Source organism: Hippocampus bargibanti, linkage group LG12 (genome assembly GCF_051943395.1).
Source record: "Hippocampus bargibanti isolate YZ-2025 linkage group LG12, ASM5194339v1, whole genome shotgun sequence".
Lineage (NCBI taxonomy): Eukaryota > Metazoa > Chordata > Actinopteri > Syngnathiformes > Syngnathidae > Hippocampus > Hippocampus bargibanti.
Genome location: NC_142745.1, coordinates 11,678,852 through 11,690,994, shown reverse-complemented (window position 1 = coordinate 11,690,994; position 12,143 = coordinate 11,678,852). Strand labels below are relative to the sequence as shown.

The 12,143-nt window shown below is 42.7% G+C and overlaps 1 protein-coding gene across 13 annotated transcripts in view; it reads left to right on the top strand.

Annotated features, from left to right (window-relative positions):
• The first annotated feature begins 2,826 nt into the window (after positions 1-2,826).
• Positions 2,827-12,143, top strand: part of r3hdm2 (R3H domain containing 2) — a 54,688-nt gene continuing 45,371 nt past the window's right edge. For 5 of the 13 annotated variants that reach the window (XM_089010530.1, XM_089010532.1, XM_089010533.1 and 2 more), the window contains exons 1-2: positions 2,828-3,119; positions 3,519-3,606. The gene's annotated coding sequence lies outside the window, so the exon portion shown is untranslated. Of the gene's footprint in view, positions 3,120-3,390; positions 3,426-3,518; positions 3,607-11,102; positions 11,454-12,143 lie in introns of those variants that run through there. The other 8 variants (XM_089010531.1, XM_089010529.1, XM_089010528.1 and 5 more) reach the window with 6 other exon arrangements.

Here is a 12,143-nt window from a genome sequence, read left to right as displayed (position 1 = left end):
TGCGTCCGGTTTGGGGAAAGTACACAGTGGATGCTCACAGGTGGGGTGAACAGTCGTAACTTAAATGTGCAGAAAACGTGACATCGCCTCAGGCGGCCAAAGTTGAATTTCAGGTACCCTTTCACCCATTTTCACACGTCACAATTTGAGGTGGACGTCATCGATACATCTCTCATCAATAAACGGCAATTACATGCCATTCCGTGGTTTATATTCCCATAAATTCTGTCCACATTCCGCCCTATATGCTTTATTGTTAAAATGTTGTGCACTACAGATAGTTATAAAACGTACCAAAAACAAATACATATTGTATGGTATCATTGGATGGTATCATTTCGTTTTGGTGCCCAGTCCAACTGTTGACGAAGACACGAATGTAGTGCATGACTGCCAATGTGTGGAGATTCTATGTAACTACAATTCTTCAGGTTCTGTCAGGCAGGGAAGCTTCATTTTTAATGTCACGTTTCTTTCTTTTGCCGCACCTAAACATACAATCTTATCAAGACCACTGTCACAGTGTAAGTGTGACTGAGGAATGTCGGTGTGGCTGAGGAATTCAAGGTGGAGGTGGGACTCCACCAAGGGTCGGCTCTGAGCCCCTTCTTATTTGCTATGGTGATGGACAGGCTGACAGACGATGTTAAACAATAATCTCCTTGGACCTTGATGTTTGCAGATGACATTGTGATCTGTAGCGAGAACGGGGAGCAGGTGGCGGAGAAACTAGAGAAGTGGAGATATGCCCTGGAAAGGAGAGGATTGAAGATCAGTCGCAGCTAGACGGAATATATGTGTGTGAATGAGAGGGATCCAAGTGCAAGAGTGATGCTACAGGGGGAAGAGATAAAGAAGGTGGTGGATTTTAAGTACTTGGGGTCAACTGTCCAGAGCAATGGAGAGTGTGGAAAAGAGGTGAAGAAGCGTGTCCAGGCAGGCTGGAGGGGCTGGGGAAAAATGTCACGTGTGATGTGTGATAGAAGGGTTTCAGCTAGGATCAAAGGAAAAGTGTATAAAACAGTGGTGAGACCAGCCATGATGTTTGGACTGGAGACAGTGCCGCTGAAGAAAAGACAGGAAGCAGAACTGCAGGTAGCAGAGCTGAAGATGTTGAGGTTTTCTTTGGGAGTGACCAGGTTGGATAGGATCAGGAATGAGTACATTAGAGGGACAACTCATATTAGAGGCTTTGGAGAGAAAGTCAGAGAGGCCAGACTGAGATGGTTTGGACATGTCCAGAGGAGAGAGAGTGACTATATCGGCAGAAGGATGCTGAGCCTTGAACTGCCAGGCAGGAGACCGAGGGGAAGACCGAAGAGGAGGTTTATGTGGTCAAAGAGGACATGAAGGTAGCTGGTGTGAGAAAATAGGATGCACAAAACCGGGTTAGATGGAGGACATTGATTTGTTGTGGCGACCCCTGAAGGGAAAAGTCGAAAGGAAAAGAAGATCAAGACCACTGTCACGGAGTTAGCATAATATGAGTTAACTCTTAGCAATGAACATTCAGTACAAATGACTCTTTCAAGTCGTGTTTTTCGAACTTTTACTGACTGACTATAGTTTAAACATCATCACTGCTCTGAAAAGGACATAAAAAAATGTAAAAAAAAAAAAAAAAACGATCACGGCATTGGACAAAAGGCACATTGTTGTATTTGTGTATAGAAAAACACCAGCGACAAATGAATAGGCTTCATCTTATTTATTCCGCGGCATAAAGCTTCATGGTCAACGTAGTTCACAATGCCGTGTACAGCTGAAATGGGGCCAAAATATCTTTTGACACAATGTCCCCCTTTTTAGTATCGCAACATGATATCGTGGTAATTCAGTGGTGCAATATTGCCGTTATCGTAACCTCGTTGCAATACAAGCGAAATTAGAGACGAAAGTGCGTTTCTGACTCCAACAACCAGAAGGTGGCAGCAAACTTCACAGCATTTAACCACCGTCAATAATCTCCATGCACTAACAATTTCCGCTAGTGGGGTGCAACGGCAGGATAATTTCCGGTTACTAAAATAATGTTAATTGAAAAGAATGGCAGAATCAAATCTGATTAACTTCAAGTTACCGAATGTAATTTTCTAATTGCTCTGGCGTGTTCACAGACTTGCACTGCATACCTGTCAACCTTGGCTAAAATGTAATATGTCTGCGGTAACAATGGTTAACATAAGTAAATAATCCAGAAACATTTTTTGTACAATTTCTTTTGTGTACATTATACTTTGGATTTTTTAAAAATAAAAATGGTGAAGTTGTGAATTCGTTGGACGTGCAGCTTGAATTAAAGGTACGCGCACAGGCACGCACGCACGCGCGCACACACACACACACACACACACACACACACACACACACACACACACACACACACACACACACACACACACACACACACACACACATATTTGTAAAGAGAAAAAAGACAGACATAAATTCGGAGAATTGTGGAACGAATTAATTGCATTCCTATTGATTGCAATGGGTAAAATTACATGTGATTTTTTTAAGCCACAAACGTGGGTTCGGAAGAAGCTCGTAAACTTGAAGGACCACTGGACTAAAATCAAATATCTGCTGTGGACATATGGTAATGCACTCATCCAAAAATATTTATGGTGGACATATTTTTGAACAGGCATCCGTCCCGACGTCTAGCCCTTATTTTCTGAATCCCTCACTGGCCGTACTTCCGTAGCTTGACGACTTTCCGTTCACCTACAATTGTGTTTCAACTACTTCCGGAGTCAAACGTTTAGCTCCACCCACATGTAGTCCAACCCCAATCTACGGGCAGCAGTCAGGGGCAATTGTAGACTGTCGGGTGGTGGTCGGGTGGGTGAAAATCTGACGCCAACAGTGTACATACACTCACAAGCCGGAGCAGATACCGCAGAGGGGGAAATCGGGATTCTTTTCTTTTTTTCTTTACTTTCATTTTGACTGTCGATTCGGCCTGTTGCTGTCGGCGTGTCAAAATGACTTGGTTTTGAGTCACCACTGCGAGCCTGTCGTTTTGGCTCACGCGACGCTATTTTGACAGTCAGGGGGTCGCAGTGAACCACCAGCAGCGGCAGCAGCGACCGAGCTGTTAGCATTAGCCCCTGGTAAATCACATACAGGCAATGTGGCTAATGACATCGAGCTAGCACCTTCCCCTTTCGACGGGGGTTGGCGCACAAGTCTTCTGCTGAAAATGCGTGTTTTGTCTCGGCTTGCTAATGTGCACGATTCGCTTAGCGCATAGAAAAGACGAGTTCGTGGCTAACGTTAGCTACTAGCTGTGTCTGTGTGTGCGTGCGTGCGCGAGAGAATATTTCGCCCGCGCGCTTGTGTGTGAGTGAGAATATGTGCCTGCGCGTGGTGTGGCTAATTATATGCGCCGGGGGAGGAGGCGGCGAGCAGCTTATACCGTGCGTGCTAGCTATTGTTACCTTCTGGGCTTGTGTGGCTAATATCTCAAACGGACCTGGTTCTGACTAAACCAACCATCTGTTCATCTACAGACTCAACTTGAAAGAAAAAGAAACAGAAAGAGAGCAAGCTTGAGGGGATTCTTAACGCGGACCCTCCCGTATTCGACCCGAAAAAAAGGTAAGGCGAACGCCTCTCGTGACTTGTTGAGTTCACATAATGTATGAAAAGAGCCATCTTTGAAGTTGTCTTTCTTCCTGGCGCGATATTAACGTGGAGAAAAAAAGCATCACGATTGAATTGAATGAGGATGAAACGGGCAGGTGGTGCTTTTTCGAGGAACCGAAAGCTTTCCTGTCCTGTGACAACACGATCAACCGCAGAGAATAACATGGGAATTGACGGCATCTAAAGCAAATGTTGTGAACCCCTGCCAATTCACCATTTGTCAACGAATCCAACTCATCTTTTTACTTGACACCTACTTACAGTATTACCACCTGTCAGCGGAATTTTGTGCTCTTTCCTTAAAACGTGACAAGATTTCACAAACATTTCCAAATGCTCAACCAGTTTGGAATGGGCACCTTGTCCTTTTTAAATAAGCTTGAAAATGGAGATGCAGGGTTTTGGGGTAATTTTTTCTTCGTGTATGAAATGACTTGATAAAAAACATTATCAAAAACACTTAACATACTTTTTAGGATGAGGTCTAGTCGGAAGGGTCACACTTGAAATAAATCTGCCTCAATAAGCCGAATTGTTTTTGATTTCAGCAAGTGTCCACCATCACATTTTGTCATTTGCTATTTTGCTTTTGAAAATCAAAAAATGCTCGACAAATGGCAATCATTTTAACACCTCAGCAGCAAATAGATGAGAAGTAGCTCAATATTGCAAAAAGTAGGATCCTTGCACAGACCCCCTCGTGCTGTGAATCAAACATCTGCTCTGTGCGGTAAATAACAGAATGCTTGACGCTTCAAAGCCAAACAAGATCCATTCTGTGACATTGGTTGACTTTTGAATTTTTGGGGAAGATTGCAAGCACAATTGACCTTTTTAAGAGTTGCTATATTTGAAATAAGCTTTCCCAGAATGGACATGAACACCAAACTGGCAAATAAGAAACAACCTATGTGGTCAGTCATGTGCATGGTGATTAGTGAAAGTCATTGACCCGAATGACAAGGAAAATACTTGAGTCAAAATGCTAAATTTGTTCATGCTCTGAAATTAGGTTCAATGAAGTGCACGGAATTCACACGTTGACAGTTAATGTCTAAAATTCTTATGATATACTGTATCCATTAGGCACTTTTATTATCCTAACCCAATACGTCAAAGTTCAAAAGATCTGTAATGCTCGGCTTGTTGGGTTCACTGTTTGTTGTATTGGAATTTAGCTAGACTAGATTCACACTGCATGTCTGAGTGCTCAGTTCCAATTTAATGCCTGTATCTTATTTTTCATTTATTTTTAATACATGGTATTTTTCTGTGTATGCTACTTTTGAAGTGACTCATATCCATAGATGCCCGAATTGTACGTTAATACTTACATGAGGTTGCAATCTGCAATTAGCCATCTTTTAAGAGCCCAGTTGAAAGTGTGTCTTCAAAAGACAGTGAATAGCCAAAGTTTTGGGTCATTTCACTCTTTAAAAAAAGGACATAAGTAATATTTCAACTGCAAAGCAAAATTGTCTGACACAACTGCACGTCAACGCTCAACGTTGTTAGCTAATTTAACATAAAGTCTGCCACCACCAGTTAGAATGAGTTTTAATCCGGTGGGTAAGGATGGACACAGCTGCGAGAGTGTTTATAATGGCTTTCTTGAACAAATAGTGACAAAATAAATAATTAACAAGAACCACAGTCATACACAGAGCCCCACGGCTACAATTGAGGCACTCAATGGGCAGACTGGACAACTGGTGGCCACAGCTAGCATGTGCTATCATTTGTTGACTTCCACGTTACAAGCTAGGCAATTTACAGTCATACATAATCATATGACAATGATACTACCCCCTTCCCTAGCCCCTAAATTGTTCAAAATATTTCTTACACCTCACATGCATGTTTCCAATTGATAGAATGTGAACGTATTTGTCTTATTGTTCATCGATGAGAAGGTTTCTTCAGCCGTCATCTGTACAAAAGTGAAGGTTTCGGACGTTTCGCCTCCTATCCAAGAGGCTTCGTCAGCGAACTAAAGTCTGACTGGTCGTATCGGCCGTATTTATATATCCCTAATGTCCAGACCTGGTGGCGCCGGACACAGCTATGACGGGTCCCTACTCTCAGGTTGGGGGGGCAGAGGACCCCTCCCTGTGGCCCCACTGATTGTTCCTACATTCCTGACTAACGACGGGCCTATTTTCCCCACTCCCACCGGTATCACCTCATCAGCATTATGAATGTTGCCTAACCTGTGTTGCTGTGTTGAAACAACCACTCTATTTAATTAAATGCATTTTATTTTTTCTGTTTATGCTGCCATGATGCAACATACAATTTTGACACTCAAGAGCAAAAATTGTTATTGTCACTTGAACCTGTGTCTGATATTTATGTTCTCCTGTTTTGTTTTGTTTCCCCCCCTCACTGCGCAATATGTTATGTGTGCTTATCTCGGCCGTATTCCACACCCACTATTAATTATTAATACAAGCCAAGATGGCTGACATGAAAGCATTTCAATAAAAATTGGCATTTAAGAGACGTGATACCATTGAAATAAGCAGCTCTGATCCACCGGGATGGGGTCCGCAGGTTTATTCACCGACGCGCTATCCATATCTGCTTCTGCCTTTGAATGCCTCGCTTCCAGCAGCCGTGGAAGAAGAAGAGTGGCTTTTTCTAGTGAGATTTCAAGAGCTATTTATAGAGCTCCTGCCAGAGCACCATGCGTGGTGTTGCTGCTGCTACTGCTGCTGCGATACCTCGCCCCTCTCCTCTCATTCTCTTTCTTCACTCCTTCCTTCTCATCTTTCAAACTGTTTGTTTTCAACCCCACACGGCCGAAAACCGATGTTCCCACTCGTGTCCTCCGTCGTTTGCTTTGAAGTCAATTATTGATTTGGTTGGATGAGAGGTGACAGGCTTTAAATCTTGGCTTGGGTGACTTCTCAGGCTTTGCTGCAAAGCTCGGTGTTCAATGCATATGTATTATACAGTGGATGCTCGACGTTCAATCACAGTGATTTTTGGTCATGGATGTTGTTCGACATCTGATTTGTTCATATTTCCCCAGTAGTCGTGAATTAAATTTACAACGGGTACTCGTCGCAAGTTGTGTTTATTCGCCACCACGGATGCGAGTTGGTGGAGTCTTTGATTCCTGAGTTAAGAGTGAACCTGCAACGTATTTAGCAAGCAGTAGTCAAAGCTTGTTGTTCAACTTATCGCTAGCTCGCTGTTGCAGCATCTTGCCTCAACCTCTCGACTGTCCGACTGAAGGTGACACCCAATGAGCCTTTTTGGGACGGTCATTTTGTGTGTACATCCTGACTGGTTGATGAGAAGGTTTCTTCAGCCGTCATCTGTACTTTTTGAAGGTGTCGGACGTTTCGCCTCCTATCCAAGAGGCTTCGTCAGCGAACTAAAGTCTGACTGGTCGTATCGGCCCTATTTATATATCCCTAATGTCCAGACATGGCGGCGCTGGACACAGCTATGATAGGTACCTACTCTCAGGTTGGGGGGAGCAGAGGACCACTCCCTGTGGCCCCACTGATTGTTCCTACATTCCTGACTAACGACGGGCCTATTTGCCCCACTCCCACCGGTATCACCTCATCAGCATTACGAAAGTTGCCTAACCTGTTTTGCCTAAGCAGGCTATTGTATGAACGATCCAAATTGAACCTCACCCCACCAGACCGGTTTAATGAAGGATTTTGTTGTTTTATAAGAATCGCTTCTTTTACCCCCCTTTCGAACCATCTATGTTCTTTCGCTAAGATTTTAACCTCATTGTCGTCAAATGAGTGGTTGCTAGCTTTTAGGTGCAAATGTACTACCGATTGAAGCCCACTAGTATTATCCCTGCGATGTTGATAAAGTCTTTTTTTTTTTTTGAGAATTTGTTGAGTCTCCCCAATGTACTGCTCTTTACAATTTTCATTCTTACACTAACTGTGGGTACCCTCAGTGGTCATTCAACAAATGTCAGAAAGAAAGAATAGGGAATGAAACCAAAAATTCTCAAGATACAAAAAGGAGAGGAGTAGCAGTACCTTGCATTGCAGGAGTTTCTGAAAAATTACAAAGACTCATTTGGCAACACAAAATTCCTACGTATTTCAAACCGATAAACACGTTAAGGCAAAAATTAGTGCATCCAAAAGATAGGCTACCAAATGAAAAACAAAGTAATGTAGTTTATTCAATACATTGTAAGAATTGAATCATAGAAATGTAAAGAAGATTGATGTCAAGGATAATAGTCACTAAGGCCTCTATTCTCGTCTTATTTTTGCTCATCAATTAATTGTTTAGACTTGTTAGCTCATTTACTGTCAGACGTGCAAAAATGTGTCCACTCCTGTGCCGGGGTTTTTTGTCATTGTCACTCGAATTCCAGGACCCACAGAATATTGAGTTTTATGACTACATAAACATTCAAGAAACCTTAGACTCTTCTTTCATCTGAATATAAGAGTTAATTCCTAAATTATATGGGTCTGGAGTTATATGAGGCTATCCAAAATACAATGTAATACATACATATTGGTTTGTATAGCGCTTTCACAACTGCCTTGCTGGAACAAAGGACTAAAATAGAAAAAAACTAAATAAATATATATTGGATGTTGATTAGTTTTGATCGTTTTTCATGTCAAGACTACCACTGCCCGTCCATCGCTGGTATTCATGGTTAAACCGTTTATTTGCGATATCTTTGGCCACTGATCCTCGCTTAGTGCCTCTCCTGTTTATCCATCCTCCTTTCTAAGCCTTTCACTTGTCTTTTGCTGTCCCACGAAAGAGTTGAAGAGCTTGGATGCAAAAGACGTGGCTCTGCCCGAGTGAAGCATTAGGCGGCATTAGTACTATCCTCTTTATCCCTGGTCATATGGCCTCGCTGAAATTTCTGTGAGAACAGTTGTGAATTATGCAAACCCCGCTTGGTTGTTGTTGCAATCAAGTCAATGATCTGGCTACCATGCCCATTGTGCAAATCTGTTCTCGACTTTAGACTTTTGGATGGGTTTAATGACAGCCCTTGTGCCCATGGAATAGATATGTTTTACTGCCCCAACTAAATCCCTTCCTTGGACAAGATGAATGGCTATAGTTGGAAGGGCACACCCGAGGAAAGTCTTTCAAAATGTGTGACCACTGTTGATACACATTGAAAAACCCATTAACCACGACCTAACTAACCCATCATGCAGTCCTAATACTCGAGAGATAAAAAATGCCAATTCATTGTTTTGTTTTTTTAAACATACTAGGAAAATGTTCCATGCTCCTGTTCCACCGATTTATATTGGAATCATTCTTCCAGAAGGTGTTGTCATCGCAAAAGTCTTAAAGTTTCAATACAGGACTCTTCTTATTTTCCTTTCGGCATTTCCCTTCAGGGGTCACCACAGCGAATCGGTGTCCTCCATCTAACCCGGTTTTGTGCATCCTCATCTCTCACACCAGCTACGTTCACGTCCTCTATGACAACATCCATAAACCTCCTCTTTGGTCTTTCTCTCGGTCTCCTGCCTGGCAGTTCAAGGCTCAGCATCCTTATCCCAATATAGTCACTCTCTCCTCTGGACATGTCCAAACCATCTCAGTCTGGCCTCTCTGACTTTCTCTCCAAAGCCACTAATATGAATTGTCCCTCTGATATAGTCATTCCTGATCCTAACCAACCTGGTCACTCCCAAAGAAAACCTCAACATCTTCATCTCTGCTACCTCCAGCTCTGCTTCCTGTCTTTTCTTGAGTGGCACTGTCTCCAGTCGAAACATCATTTTCATTCATTCATTCATTCATTCATTCATTCATTCCTAGCTGAAACCCTTCTATCACACATCCTAACACATTCTTCACCTATTTTCCTCACTCTCCATTGCTCTGGACAGTTGACCCCAAGTACTTAAAATCCCCCACCTTCTTTTTCTCTTCTCCCTGTAGCATCACTTGTACAGGAGTTAATTGATTGGATTGATTGGATTGGATATGCCTTTATTAGTCTCACAGTGGTGAAATTGTTTTAATATATTAGACGACTGTTTTCTGTTTGAAAGCTGGCAGCTTCTTAAGATAATAAAGCCATTATTTGTCTTACAATGGAGAAATTCACAATCTACAGCAGCAGTCAATTTGCAGGGAAGGAAATAAAAAAGATCTATTTGCATGTAAAGATACATTTTAGAAAAACATTATCTGTGCGCAGCACAGAATGCAAGATGCAATATAAGATAAGCATATATAAAAATGTGTTTATGCTACATAAGGTGACTGTGCTTTTATCAATTTAACCGTTTTTGTAATCATTTCGGTTGCATCTTTTCCTGGTAAATCGATTGACATTGACGTGCTTGGATCGCAAACGAATCCTGGTTCCACGGTAACCAAGCAAGGCACAAAGCAGACATCCCTTGACGTCTACCTTCTTCTGAGCTCTCTGCAGATAGTTGCTTTGATGATGAACTTTTGACGTCCTCCACTGGTATTCACTGAAGCTACAGGGAGAACATGCAAATAAGTCATCTTGAGGGATTAAGGCTTTCCCAGCTAATTAGGTTTTTCCTTTCATTAATTTTGTCTGCTATCTTTCCTTTTATATTCTTTGTATCTTGTTTTAACCGTTGAAGCAGTACTGCATTTTGACATCAGCTGTCAGAGCTTCATTCCCCGCAAGGGTATTTCTAATCAATCAACAGAACAGGCGATCAACACAGTGCCAGCTGTTGGATGCCTTTCGATGAATTGCGCATGCACGTGATACAGGTCTTTTCCTGGAATCGAGTCAAAGCGTAAGCATCCTTTATATCGTAACTGAATGGCATCTGGAGAAAAAGCAACAAAAAGTGTGAAATCTAAAAGAAAACTTTAGTTGTTTCATGAGCAATACTCCCAAGCATTTTCAGGAGTTATACTTTGGTCAAGAAAAGGTGAAAATGACCCTGGCCCCTGGACCCCGGCATATGACGAGGCTTTTCTGGTTTCAAAAGTTGGCAGGTATGTGTCTTTAATGCCAAACCCAGTGATGTGAGAGAATTCCTTCACTGTACGATTTCACATCGCTACACGACCTCCCACCATTAAATAATGAGCAACGGATTCTTTGTCTGAACTACTCTCAATTCCTGTCAATGCAGAAGGGAGAATCTTTGCATCCCTGTCTTGGCATTGTGGACCAGGTCCAATATTGCCCGAGTGCCCGTTTACACGTGGTGTGAAAGGGCATTGATCATTCATGACTATGCCAGTTCAAAAAAGTTTCACCATCACGCAACCTTGGTGACTGATTCATGTCGCCTTTTTAAAACAGCTGGAGTTGCTCGCGAGCCCTTGCTTGGCTGTCACTGCAATTATATTGTTGCACAGAGACCAGTAAGCGAACAAGATGTGCGAGGGAGGGAGGGAGGGAGGGAAGAAGAGAGAGCTAGAATCCATGCGAAAGGAAGCAGGCTTTGCAAGGGACGGGCGGCAGCGTTGTGAACGATTCACATGATGGAATGAGAGCGGGATGGAGACAGTCAGCAAGGATTTTTGTCTTGGTCCATGTGAGTTTCATTGAGGAAAAAAAGAAGAGATATCTCTCAACATTAGAACAAGCCAAGTTGTAGTAAAGGAAAAATGAGAACGAGCTGAACTTGCCTGAAACTCACCTCCCACCGACAATGGAATTCATTACCTTTTGTTGAGCAGTGAGAGTTGTTTTCTGGTCCACAGCGGCTGTTACTTCTGCTGTGTTTCGTTTACTGACTTTCAAAAAGAAAACAGAACAACTATCTGACCTCTTGGCTGGAGATCCATCGAGATGACGTCTTCATACCGTAAGATTGGTCTGTTTTATCTATCATTGAAATGAATTCATTGCAATCCTAGTCTCTATATCTTACTGCATCAATTCATGCCTCTGATTGTGCTCTAAATACGGCATTTATTTATTTGAGGGGGGGGGGGGGTGAAACTCTGATAATTTATTTCGTAACTCGAGTACTTTATTATCTTGCAACCTTTTTCATTTTGATTGTATTTTTTTAGTCTATAGGGTAGTTTGAGTATGTAGTCTGGCAAACCTAATTGTAAACGCAAGCATCCAATATGGACCCCGCCATCTTGATGACTCCCACAAATTTGCAGCCACTTAAAGGCGGACGTAATGAGGAAATCCCTTCCACCCAGTCATTGTGTGGGTGGAGGGCAGTGGGTGGAGGTGGTCACAGCGCAAGAAGGCATCGCTGCAATGCCGAGGAGCGAGGGGGGGGGTGTAAGCGAAGAGAGGCAACCGAGTCGCTTACATAAGGCTGCATGTGGGAAGTCCTGCGTTAAGAGACCTTGACGCTTATCCACAATGATCATCTTAACTCACAGTTACACAGCGGCCAGTGGTCATGTCGGTTTAGGTGTTCGCCGTGCAAGTTTAGATTCTCATCTTCTCTCCCCGAGATAATTTGCGTCCATGTGTGCGGGTAGCAGTAAAACAAGCACAGGTGATAAAAGCACAACAGAAGAGCCCTCTTGAATAAAAA